This window comes from Urocampus carinirostris, chromosome 5 (genome assembly GCF_059441175.1).
Source record: "Urocampus carinirostris isolate Australia breed hairy pipefish chromosome 5, RoL_Ucar_1.0, whole genome shotgun sequence".
NCBI lineage: Eukaryota > Metazoa > Chordata > Actinopteri > Syngnathiformes > Syngnathidae > Urocampus > Urocampus carinirostris.
This window is the reverse complement of record NC_142353.1, coordinates 3,432,501-3,446,010: the sequence shown is the minus strand read 5'-3', so window position 1 is coordinate 3,446,010 and position 13,510 is coordinate 3,432,501. Positions and strand designations below refer to the sequence as shown.

The following is a 13,510-nucleotide window of genomic DNA, read 5'->3' as shown; positions in this document are numbered from 1 at the left end:
AGCTTGGACAAATGCATGAAGCCTTACCTGGTCCCAGGTGAAATTTAATCACAATCTGAAAAACTAAACATTAGTATATTGCACATAAGGGTATGTCTAGGTGACCATTTAGAGATTCTAAAAGGACTAGTGAGTGGTGACATCATACACCTCTTTGCTTCTCAACAATCTGACGGCTTGCAGTCGGGTTAAAGCATGTTACTAGAATTAACTTGTGGATGCATAAGTGGGATAAAAAAGGAGCTTATGGGGTTTTATCCTTCAAAAATCTTTAAAAATAAAAAAGTTTTAAAACTGTCATTTTCCATATCCTAAAACATTTGTATGACAAGACAAGTCCCCCCCCCCCCACTAATAACCCTACTCACGGAAGAGTGTATGAACTAGTAGGTCATGCATTAAAGGGTTAAGTACCCTAAGAAAACAAAACTAGCACAAAAAATGCACTTTCCTTTTACAATCCAAAATCGCATCAAATTTACACCACTGGTCTGAAAAATCCCGATTAGGATTTTTCCCAAAATCGTGCGGACCTAGTTTACAGTACTTCATGGATCCTCATCCAAAACTGGCAGAGAACAACTAATTTCATAGAACTCTTTCTATATTGCTGAAGCATTTTTACGCATGAAAAATGACTTTTTTACTGAATCTTTTAGTTTAAACGAATACAAATCTTATTAATTTGTTCACATTATTAAGACTTTCGAAAATTGGATTTAAGTCAAGGCCTTATTTTTTTGAATAATGAATTTAATGCCGTTCAAGACTTCAAAACAGGATAGAGTCTGGAAATTTCTTGTACTGCTGGCAGATAATTTAGCTTTTAGTTTCGTAAGTATTTTGTTTATAAAGTAAACTGGGGAAAAAATCTGACATTAGAGATCGATAATCAAAAGATCCGCCTTTTTCTATCTTTTTAAAATTAATCAGTCAATAAGCAATCAATTTAAAATGTCATAATTTCAAGTTTTTTTTTAAAGAAACATTTACCCTCTTCTCAGAGAAAAACCTCTGGCTAATGATAATTTTACTACTTGGTTCTAGATTTGATGTTAAACAACCTAATTTAAAAAAAAAAAAAAGCTCCACGTGATAAACGCTTAAACATCAACTGTCAATATGCGGTTTAAATAGGGGTTATGAGCCTCAAATAACTGGCCTTGTAGTAATGGCATCAGTGATATCCCAATTGTAAATATCTATAAATCATAAGTTATAACATGATTACAAATTATCTGGTACGACAGATGGCAGACAATTTTGCTGTTTTTTAACTAAAATAAAAATAATAACCATTAAAGTGTATGTGAAGTCAAGAAATAGACACAGTTTTAGACTGACTTTGCTATTCCCAGGTATTTCAATTACATCCAAATGTCTCAAGAAAAGTATATGGTACCAGATTTCCACAAAGCTTATGATGTAATTGAATGATGACGCGTCTTTGCTCTCCCCGCCTTCATTTAAAGCTTAAACAAAGTGGGTGTGTACGGAACACATATTATGGTGAAGTTGTGAATGTGTTTAATTGCTGTTAAAAGTGTTGATAAAAACTCATATTGTTGGGACATGATATAATGAAATTGTGTGTTTAATTGCTGTTAAAAATGTCGGAAAAAATTGTTAAAACGTCACGAAATTGTGAATATGCTTAATTGCTGTTGAGATTGTCGAAAAAATTGTTCAAACCTCACATTGTTTATTTGCTAAAAAACAACAAACAAGAAGTATTTAATTGCTGTTAAAAATGTCGATAAAAACTCATTGTTGGGATATGATATAATGAAATTGTGTGTTTAATTGCTGTTAGAAAAATTGTTAAAACGTCATAGTCAGATATAACGAAATTGTGAATAACGAAATTGTGAACATGCATAATTGCTGTTAAGATTGTCGAGAAAAATTGCTGAAACCTCACATTGTTTATTTGCTGTTACTAGTGTCAATAAAATTGTTCAAACAAAAAAAATATATATATATCACATATGTAAAACTCAAGGCCAAGGGCTTTAAATGTCTATGCATCTAAATATTAGTCAAGAGTACTGATAAATTCATAGTTTAATAGACACTCAAAATAAGGATACATAAACAGATTTTGAACTTGCAAAGAGAACAGGAGACCTCTGATAAAAAAATACAACCAGTTCCAAAAGTCTTCCTGAGCCATTTCTTTTTATTAAAACTTCAAGGTTCGAAAACCAGATCCCCCTAAAGGGTGTGGAAAATCAAATAACTGAAACAATATTGGCATATAGTGACAATAATGTAAACAGTGTTTGATAATAGTCAAAATATCAAAATAACATACTATGCAATCTCCTTTTGCAGGTGTCAAATATTAAAAACAGAATTAACTTATCAACTACATTTCCCATGATCTCTTGGACTATGATACCCACAAAGCTACAGCTCTCCGCCCCATCACGACAGTGAATCCATATAGATGATTGGAAATGAGAAATATATGTTCCCAAATTGGGCAGCACGGCGGCGCAGTGGTTAGCGCGTTTGCGGCACAGTTCATGTCATGGGAACCTCCTGTGTGGGTTCAAATCCAGCTCCAGACTTCCTGTGCGGAGTTTGTATGTTCTCCCAGTGCTTGCGTGGGTTTCCTCCGGGCACTCCGGTTTCCTCCCACATTCCAAAAACATGCATTTCAAGTGAATTGGCCGGTCCAAATTGTCCCTAGGTGTGAATGAGCGAGTGAGTTGTTTGTCCCCGTGTGCCCTGCGACTGGCTGGCAACCAGTTCAGGGTGTCCCCTGCCCACTGCTCGATGATTGCTGGGATGGGCTCCAGCACCCCCGCGACCCTACTGAGGATAAGCGGTGCGGCTAATGAGATGAGATGAGATGAGATGTTCCCAAATTTGTCCTAGATTTTATTATTTATAATACATTATATATGTGTAGCAACATCTTTTCAATGCTAATGTAATGTGTGTAATGAGTTATTTTACATAAAACAGTAAATAGATTTATCTTATATCAAGGGTCTCATTGTAAAGCGCTTTGGGAAGTCATTGACTTGAAAAGCACTATAAAAATGCAGATAATTTCATTTCATTTCCAACGTGGTGGCCCCTGAGGACAGTTGAGGTTACTGCGGAGTGGTTCTGAAAATAGCTCACCAGTGCTAAATCAATGTGATTTTCTACTAAAATCATTTTTTTATTGGTTGCCTGAGTATTCAACCCTAATAACATAGTAAAAACAAGATTTTATTTGAGAAATTCAAAAATATAAATTCCAGTTCATGGGTTCCATTGACAAAAAAAAAATCTATTCAAGTATTAGCAATCATTTTTAAGCAATTAATTAAGAAAGTAGAATGAAAATCTTTTTTGTAATAAACAAATGTATTTATTCATCTTTTTATTGAATTATTTTACAGGAAATACAACAAACTAAATTCCAAACTATGGGGTTTATAAAGCGAATGAGCAAATAATGTGAAGGTTTTTATCTTAGCTAGCAATCTGGCTACCTTTTAGCTCTGTAGCTAGCTATATTCCTACCTTTTTAGCTAATTAACAAGCTATCGAGCCAGTGAACTTTTTTTGCTAGATATCAAGCTATAAATTAGGCCTCCTTTCTAGCCAGCTTTCTAGCCAGCTTTCTAGTCTTTTCTTTTTTAGCTCCCATCTAGTTAATTACCAGTTTGCCCTTTTGGCTAAATATCAAGCTACCTTTATAGTTATTCAGCAAGCTATTAGCTATCATTTTAACTTAATTGCTCAGTATCAATATAAATTTGGCCTCCTTTTTAGTTAGCTATTTAGCTTTTTCTTAGCTCTCTATCAAGCTTTCAGGTAAGCTATTTACCCTTTGAGCTAGCTAGCTAGGTCCCTTTTAGTTTATTACCCGTTTTAAGCTAAATTACAAGCAACATTTTTAGCTATTTAGCAAGTCATCTATCCAAGTTTCTATTTTAGAAAGTCATATCAAGTTATTTAGCAAGCTATCTAGCTATCATTTTGACTTATTTGCTAGGTATACATCTAAATTTGGCCTCCTTTTAAGCTAGCTATTTAGCTTTTTCTTAGATCTCTATCGAGCTTTCTAGTTAGCTTTTCACTCTTTGAGCTAGCTATCAATCTCTCTCTTAGTTTATTGCTCATTTACCTTTTTAGCTCACTGTCAAGCTATCATTTTATCTATTTATCCAGTCATCTATCCAAGTTTCTATTATATTTAGTTACTCTATATAACACGCTACAGTGGGCATTTGCACGTCACACTGGGTTTTTGTATATTGTATTCTTTTGGCTTTATTATTGTACTGTTCTCAGCTCAGGGATGCTGCTGGAAATGTGAATTTCCCTTAGGGGATGAATAAAGTATCTATCTATCTATCTATCTATAGAAAGTAACAGCAAACTGGGTGCCCTTTGCCCTAATTACTAACAAAAATTAGCTTGACGCTAGAAAAAGGTTGGATACCCCTGTCTTCCATACTTAACAATTCCAATGTTTACCTTTTATAAGGTACGTCAGGCCTTTTGAGGACTGCCATTATGTTGATGTGGTCCTCGGTAAAAACTAATTGGCTTAGATGAAAGGTGCACGAGCGCATTAGCTTAGGAAGGAAAAAAAGGCTTGCTCACCAACGGGAGTATATGGCCTTAAATGCGTGTGTTGCTGTCACTCTCAGCAACATATGGCGCACTTGGCTCCCTGTCTATACATATGCTGCTATTCACACAGACGGCATCACTGTCGGAAGCTGCGCATATTGGACGACTCTGGGACATGAAGAGAACTGTGACGCATTCGGGAGCAAGCACTTTTTACTCGGACTGAGGATAAAACGCAGACAACAGCACCCTGGCTGCAAACGGGCCTGACAATATCCATCAGTAGCTTTTCCCCCCCAACAAGGCCCTGCGTTGCCTGGCAACCACACAGAAAACACGGCAGGATTCCTCGAGGTCCTGGAGTGTCACAGTGTGTCACACCCGCGTCACCATCTTTCCACTATAAAATACACACTCGCACTCACATATACATATGGCACATGCACACATAAGCCAGGAGATTTAGGCTTTAAAAAGCAGCAGCGTCACTGACACTTCAGAACAAGGCGTAAAGGACACACACAGATACTACAGGTCCAATCATTAGGTACACCGGTGTTCTGCCAAAACATCTTACTTTGTGGAGACATCCTATCGTAGGCTAATCTGACAGCAGTTTTTTTTTCGTTCTTATCAAGTAAAACTAGCAACACTGAAATGATTGCAAACAGAACTTTTACTTGTGACATATAACGAGGGTTGGCATGCTACCACAGGAAAACACGCCAGGCTTGAAAGCTACGTCAGAAAACAGTGTTTTGAAGCAGTGAAAGAGTCAAAACAAAAATTCTAAGTGCTCTCCGTATGAAATCACAATCAGCCTTGTGCGCACTAGACATTAGCAGGACGTCTCCACAAGGTAAGACAAAACACTGGTAATGGTAAATAGTACTTGACTTATTTAGTGAGTGGGTTTCCTCCATGCACTCTGGTTTCATCCCACAAACAAAAAGCATGCATGGCAGGTCGATTGGCGGATCTAAATTCTCCTTTGGAATGAATATGTGAGTGAATGGTTGTCGGTCTCTCTGTGGCATGTGATTGGCTTGCAACCAGTCCAGGGTGTCCCCTGACCACTGCCCACAAGTCAACTCAGTAGCATGAATCTTTACCTAGCACCTTGTCAAATCTGATCACTATCTGAAAAAAATAACATTGTAACTTACACATTTTTCTAATGCTAGGTAGATGCATTTCCAAAAGTGGCCATTTGGAAACGACCAGGTCACAGCCTTTAAAACTTTGCATTCGTGTATTTTTCTTTGGCCATTTATTGGATATTGTGAAAGAGTTGTAAATGTTTGACTTTTCTTTCTAGAAGTTGATCCATGAGTGTGCATACTTTCGTGTAATAATGGTGTGTAACAATGCATCACTATTGGCTTTGTGCACTTTTACCTTCGACTCTGATTTCAATACACAGTCAATGTGTACATATTTACTTTGGGAATTCATTGGCCAACTAATGTTTCAATCCACATTTGAACGCTTTACATGATAACGGCATACAAACTAATGCAAGCTGACTTAATCACAGGAGAGAAAGAAATGTAGCTAAGCCACTAGAGAGCAACGTCGGCGTAGTTTTTAAATAGACTTGTTTAATCCACAGCTTCTCCGCAGTAGGGTCGCGGGCGTGCTGGAGCCCATCCCAGCTATCTCCGGGCAGTGGGCAAGGGACACCCTGAACTGGTTGCCAGCCAGTCGCAGGGCACACAGTTCGCTCGCTCATTCGCACCTAGGGACAATTTGAACCCGCCAATTAACCTGACATGCATGTTTTTGGAATGTGGGAGGAAACCCACGCAAGCACGGGGAGAAAATGCAAACACCACACAGGAGGTTCGATCTCATGACCTCAGAACTGTGCCGCACACGTGCTAACCACTGAGCCGCCGTGCTGCTGACATGTTTCATGTTTCTTTATTTAAAGCATTGTCTATCAAATTAGACTGCTGAGAAACATGACAATAATTTTTAAGCATTTACAAGCATACAGTGGGACCTCGGTTATCGCGGTTAATGGGGACCAAAACCACCCGCGAAAGGTGAAAATCTGCGAAGTAGCGGCGCCCCTTCAAATAAAAAAATAAAAAATAAAAAAATTATTCATTTTATTATTATTATTTTTTAGACATGGTTAATGGGGACCAAAGCCACCCGCGAAAAGTGAAAATCTGCGAAGTAGCGACGTCCCTTCAAAAATGCTTAAAAATATATATATAGTTAATTTATTCTATTATTATTTATTTTTTTTAGGCCCGCGAAGCTCTGAACCCGCGAACGTCGAACCGCGAAGTAGCGAGGTCCCACTGCATCACCCAAAATTTTAAACTTTGAAAACACAACATAAAAAATCAAGCCTTTTCAAGGATTTCAAGCACCCCTATATACCCTGCTTGCAGCCATCTACGTTGCAAGAAAATAAAAAGGAGAAGCCGCACCGTATTTGAAGCCACAGTGTTTAAAATGGAGGAAAAAAATAACGGCATATAGTCAAGAATTAACACTAGTACAAATTAAATTGGTATGAATACAATTAAGGTAATTGATTCAATAGAAGTGTAAAGCCAGTTGAAAGGTAAAACCTGAATCGGTTGATCACGTTGTACCTCCATTTGACCTTCACTTCAGTCTTAAATGTAACTACAGCCTTCAAGAAGAAAGAGGGGAATACAGCACAAAACTTTTTTAGTGGAATTCCTAAGCACGTTATTGAGTGTCACTTAAACATGGCGTAGTAGGTCTTAATACATTTATTGTTAATACGGTTGTCCTATTTGGATGACACCATTTATGGTGTGGTTCCCCTAGAACAGGGGTGTCAAACTCATTTTAACTCGGGGGCCACACGATAGAACAAACATTCTGTCGGGGGCCGGACTAGTAGATTAAAGAGAAAGAAAAAGAGAGATAAAGAAATAAGAGAAAGAGGGAGGAAAAAGGAGAGAGGGCAGGACAAAGAAAGAAAAAGAGAGAGAGGGAGAGAGGATGAGAAACAATAGAGATAAAAAGTCATGAGAAAGGGGGAAAGAAAGGGAGAGGAAGAAAGAAATCCAAAGAGAAATAGAAAGACAGAAGGAGAGAAAAGAGAAAAGAAAGCGTGAAGGGTAGGAAGAGAGACAGAGAAAAGAGAGAAAAGGAAAAAAGAAAGTTAGAGCAAAAGAAGTTAAAAAGACACAGAGAGAGAAAAAGACAGAGCAACAAAGGAAGAGAAAAAGAGAAACAGAGAGTGAAAGAGTCAGAGACAGAGAGTGGAAGAAAAGGGGTGGAGAAGAGAGAGAGAGAGAGAGAGAGAGAAAATGAAATACAAGTACAGTGTCTTTGTTCAAGGCACCTAACTTTGGCAACATCAAGTTGACATTTTTCTACCTGCAGCTCGTTTTTCTCTTGCGCTTCTCTGAGTGTTGTCTCACGGGCCGGATTCAATCCCTTAGCGGGCCTGATCTGGCCCGCGGGCCGCCAGTTTGACACCTGTGCCCTAGAACAAGGGTCACTTTTATGGCAGTTTGGCAGTGTCAGAAGGCCAGGGATGGATGTGGAGTGGGTGTAATCGGGGGTATCCAGAAATTGAAAGGGGTATTGGGGGAAACAATGCTGCCCTTTTTGTGTAGTCGCATATGCGACAAAGATATTCTCAGCAGAGACAAAGACTTAAACGTGTCAAGTGGGAGGAATTCCGTCTAGACGTGAACAGAAAGCGACGTGGGTGGGGTGGGGTGCATTTTCAGGGTTTGGGACTCAATGGGTTGTTCTTTGCTGCATTAGCCAATGTCAGCATATTGCCATAAAGTAATTAAAGTAATGTCATCAACAATTATTTATTAAATGTATTTATTTGTGCATTACGCACAGTTTTATTTTTACTTAAAAAGGACTCAAAGTTTTGGTTTTATGGTGTTTGTGCAATGATGGATCTGTTGGAAAATATCGCTGACCACAATATGACTAGAATAGACTTCTTCCACCTTCGTAATAATGCAAAGATTTGCCCAATTCTGTCACAATCAGATGCTGAGATTATAATTCATGTGTTTATTACTTCTTGGCTTGATTACAGCAATGCACAGTTCTCTGGTCTAGCATTACAAGTTTGCAGCGGGTTCATAATGCGGCAACGAGAACTTTAACTAAGATGATACAGTTTGAACATATCACTTCTATTTTAGCCATCTTCACTGGCTCCCGGTCTGCTCAAGATTTGACTTTAAAATTCTCTTACTATCATACGAATGTTTGCATGGACTTGCCCCTCTTATCTCTCTGATTTTATTTCGGAAAATGCTGGATTACTCTTGACTCCAAGAGTCAAGAAGAAATCTGCATGCTTGAGAGCGGGCCCCGGTGCTTTGGAATGCTCTGCCACTGGAGATAACCTCAGTGTAAGTTTTTAAATCTGTATTAGAGAAAGCAAAATATCGTCTTGAAAAATATAAAAGCAAAAAAGCACAATGAGGTAAATATCTCTTTGGTTAATTGGACTCTGGAGAATGTTGAATGAATACATTGTAAATTTTATGTTGGTATTGTGTTCATTGTTTATGCTGTCAATACATTATTTTAATTTATACAATGTGCGTATGAGACCCTTCACAACGTTTTAACTGTCCTGTTTCGGCTCTGGTGGTCGGGACTCATGTAAATTGTTTGGCCTTGACAATGTGTAATCTCTGGCAACAGTTATGTGTGAACATATACATTTAAAATACAGTGTTGTCCGTAACATTGAAAGTCTGTGGGGCAGCCAGAATTTCTCCCACCAGCATCTCATAAACCTGTAAAATTAATAACTAAAATACTGGACTGTCTCAGAAAATTAGAATATTGTGATAAAGTTCTTTATTTTCTGTAATGCAATTAAAAAAACAAAAATGTCATACATTCTGGATTCATTACACATCAACTGAACTATTTCAAGCCTTTTATTATTTTAATATTGCTGAATTTGGCTTACAGCTTAAGAAAACTCAAAAATCCTATCTCAAAATATTAGAATATCATGAAAAAGTATACAAGTAGGCTATTCAACTAATCACCTGAATCATCTAATTAACTCGTACACCTTGCGAGGTTTCCTGAGCCTTAAAAACACTCAGCTTGGTTCAGTAAACTAAATCACAAGTATGGGGAAGACTACTGATCGGACTGCTGTCCAGAGGACCATCATTGATACTCTCCATCAGGAGGGTAAGACACAAAAAGAAATTTCTCAAAGAGCAGGCTGTTCACAGAGTGCAGTTTCAAAGCATATCCACAAAAAGTCTGTTGGAAGGGAAAAATGTGGCCGGAAACGCTGCACAACCAAGAGAGATGACCGCAGCCTTAACAAAATTGTGAAGAAGAGCCGCTTCCAGAATTTGGGGGAGCTTCAAAGACAGTGGGCTGAAGCTGGAGTCCAGGTATCAAAAGCCACAGTTCACAGACGTGTCCGGGAAATGAGCTACAATAGCCGTATTCCCATGGTCAAGCCACTTCTGAACTCAAGACAACGGAAGAAGCGTCTGACTTGGGCTATGGAGAAGAAGCACTGGACAGTTGCAGAGTGGTCCAAAGTCCTCTTTTCAGACGAAAGCAAGTTTTGCATTTCATTTGGAAGTCAAGGCGCCAGAGTCTGGAGAAAGGCTGGAGAGGAGCAAAATCCAAGTTGCTTGAAATCCAGTGTGAAGCTCCCACAGTCAGCAATGGTTTGGGGAGCCATGTCAGCTGCTGGTGTTGGTCCACTGTGTTTCATCAAGTCCAGAGTAAATGCAACTGTGTACCAAGAGATTTTAGAGCACTACATGCTTCCATCTGCTGAAAAGCTCTATGGAGATGAGGATTTCATTTTCCAGCATGATCTGGCACCTGCCCACAGAGCCAAAAACACCAGTAACTGGTGCACTGACCATGGCATTACTGTCCTTGATTGGCCTGCTAATTCCCCTGACCTGAACCCCATCGAGAATTTGTGGGGTATAGTTAAGAAGAAGATGAAAGACACCAGACCTGCAAATGCAAATGAGCTGAAGGCCGCTATCGAAGCATCCTGGGCATCAATAACACCTCAGCAATGCCACAGGCTGATTGCCTCCATGCCACGCCGGATTGATGCAGTAATCCCTGCAAAAGGATTCCCAACCAAGTACTGAGTGCATCAATGGACATTTTCAAATGTTTGATTTAGTTTTACTGTTATAAAATTATTTTTTTACTTAGTCTGAGGAAGTATTCTAATATTTTGAGATAGGATTTTTGAGTTTTTTTCAGCTGTAAGCCAAAATCAGCAATATTCAAATAATAAAAGGCTTGAAGAGAATGACAATAAAGTAGATCTGAATCTGAATGTGTAATGAATCCAGAATGTATGACATTTTTGTTTTTTTAATTGCATTACAGAAAATAAAGAACTTTATCACAATATTCTAATTTTCTGAGACAGTCCAGTATATTAAAATATATATATATATATATATATATATATATAAAAATATATGGGCAGCACAGCGGCGCAGTAGTTAGCGCGTGTGTGGCACAGTTCTAAGGTCTTGGGAACCTACTGTGTGGGTTCAAATCCAGCTACCGGACTTACTGTACGGAGTTTGTATGTTCTCCTCGTGCTTGCGTGGGTTTCCTCCGGGCACTCCGGTTTCCTTCCACATTCCAAAGGCATGCATTTTCAGGTGGATTGGCCGGCCAAATTGCCCCTAGGTGTGAATGAGCGAGCGAGTTTTCTGTCCCTGTGTTCCCTGCCATTGGCTGACAACCAGTTCAGGGTGTCCCCTGCCCACTGCCCGATGATTGCTGGGATGGGCTCCAGCACCTCCGCGACCCTGCTGAGGATAAGTGGTGCAGCTAATGAGATGAGATGAGATTATATATATAGACGCTCCCCTACTTACGACCATTCGATTTCCGTAAAAAATGGCAAAAATATCCGGACATCGCTGTGGGGTTTTTGTATTGTGTGCACCTTTTCTGAATACAGGACATTACTGTAGTGCTTCTTTCCGCCGCTACCGGCTTGTGGCACTGTGAGAAGTCACCCAGCATCCACCCCGAAGAAGAAATCTGCTTTCTCTTCCTAGTTCGTATGTAAACATATAGTGCTATGTGTACTGAATCTCCAGCACGCTCAAAACTTTGAGGTTTTCATTGTTTAATATGTCGTCCATCCATTCAAATATGGTTATATCTTCTGATGGAGGAATCTGCCCCACTAAACTGGAAATTTGGAGGCCTGCCTCACTGAGATAAAAAGATAGATGTCACTTAACTTCTTGCGCCTCAACCCTGAACAGACTGAAATTTAATTATTGGTCCATCTAAATGCTGTAAACTGCTCCGAATATTGACAAATGAAATATCTCCAACAGTGACTCAGTAAAAAATTTAGGTGTCACATTTGACCCCAATCTGTCCTTCCAAAAACACGTTAAGAATATTACTAGAACAGCTTTTTTCCGTCTTCACAACATTGCTAAAATTCGCATAATTTATCAGTTTACTGCCTTTACTGGGTAGCTTTTCACATCGAATAAGCTAGTAGTGATGAGAATCAGTCTCTTTTCTGAGTAGCAACTATTTTGGCGTGGCTCTTTTGGCTGCCAAAAGGCTCTACAGATCGTTTTTGTTGTTTTTATCAATATATTTAAAAGTATTATAACATGGTGCACAAAGTTACTTTACTAGAAGAAAAAAAGGAACAACAAAATAAATAAAATAAAATAAAGGCAAAATGAGAGGAAAAAAGAAGAAAGAATAATAAAAGAAAAAGGAGGTAAAAAACTACAAGAATCAAATTATACAAGATGGATGACAAAATGGAAGGAAAAAGCAGAAAACAAAAGAAGAAAAAAGAAAAAAGCTTGGGGACAAATGAAACAAAAGAGGAAAAAACAAAAAAGAAAAAAGAAAAAGAAATGGAAAAAGAAGAAAAAAGCAGGTCCCCTCACAATGTAACCTCTACACAGATCCGTACCATGGGCTGGCATATAAGTTCCTGTTGAACCTTTCCTGTATTCAGGTTGCGTGTTAAGATTGTGTGAAAAAAAGGCTAAGAAGTTTACTGTCTCAGGAACTTTTGGAGGCTTTTATGCTGACGTTCACTAAAAAGGAAATCCTCATGTTTATAGACAATGACATAGTTATCAACAAAGTTGCAGAGACTAGTGTTTTGTTTAGGAGGATTTTGTTGTTTTATGTAGCCTACTAAAAATGTGTATTGTGAAAGTTACTTCATTAGCGTTATAAGAATTTAGTGTAAAGCATAATTTGTTGAGAAGGCAAATGCAACAATCATTTCAAACTGATACTGTACATAGGTAAAAGTATTTTCTTCTATATCAGAATATTTATATGATTTGTCTTAATTAAAATGGTAAAGTGTTTTCTGTTAACTTAACAACATGTACCTGAATTTCTACCCTATAAAAATGCATCATAAGAGCTTGCTGCTGTTTTGAGTTTACTCATCTCAAATGTGCTGATTTTTCAGCAAAATGTTCATTGTCTAAAAACAAGACCAAGTTAGTTGATTAATTTGCTTATCATCAAGTAAAATATGTTTTTGGTTTCAAACTTGTAGTTCTAATGGATATGTCAAACTGTATATTTGGTCCAAAACGGGTATTTCTGTTAAAAGCAATAACCATAGAAATTTCATTAGAACACATATAAAATACCGATGCTCCACTCTTTACAGCCATTCGACTTACAAAAAAAGGTAGCCATGAACATTTTTTATCTATTTTTATCTCCAGTGCGCTAAGAGCTTTGAAATTTTTATTGTTTAATATCTTGTGCATTCATTAAATATGGTAGATGTAAAGTGTAAAAAGAGGCAAGCCGTTTCATTCGAAACGAAAGTTGAATATGGAAGCTTGATGCGGTTGAGAAAATGGCTGGATCGCTTTTTTTTTCGGCCACTTTTTACCACGGACAAGGAAGTCGC

The 13,510-nt window shown here is 38.1% G+C and overlaps 1 protein-coding gene across 6 annotated transcripts in view; it reads right to left on the bottom strand.

Moving 5' to 3' along the window:
- The window catches only part of grk5l (G protein-coupled receptor kinase 5 like), a 67,172-nt gene that overhangs the window by 14,914 nt on the left and 38,748 nt on the right, over positions 1-13,510 (bottom strand). The gene's annotated exons all lie outside the window — the stretch shown is intronic.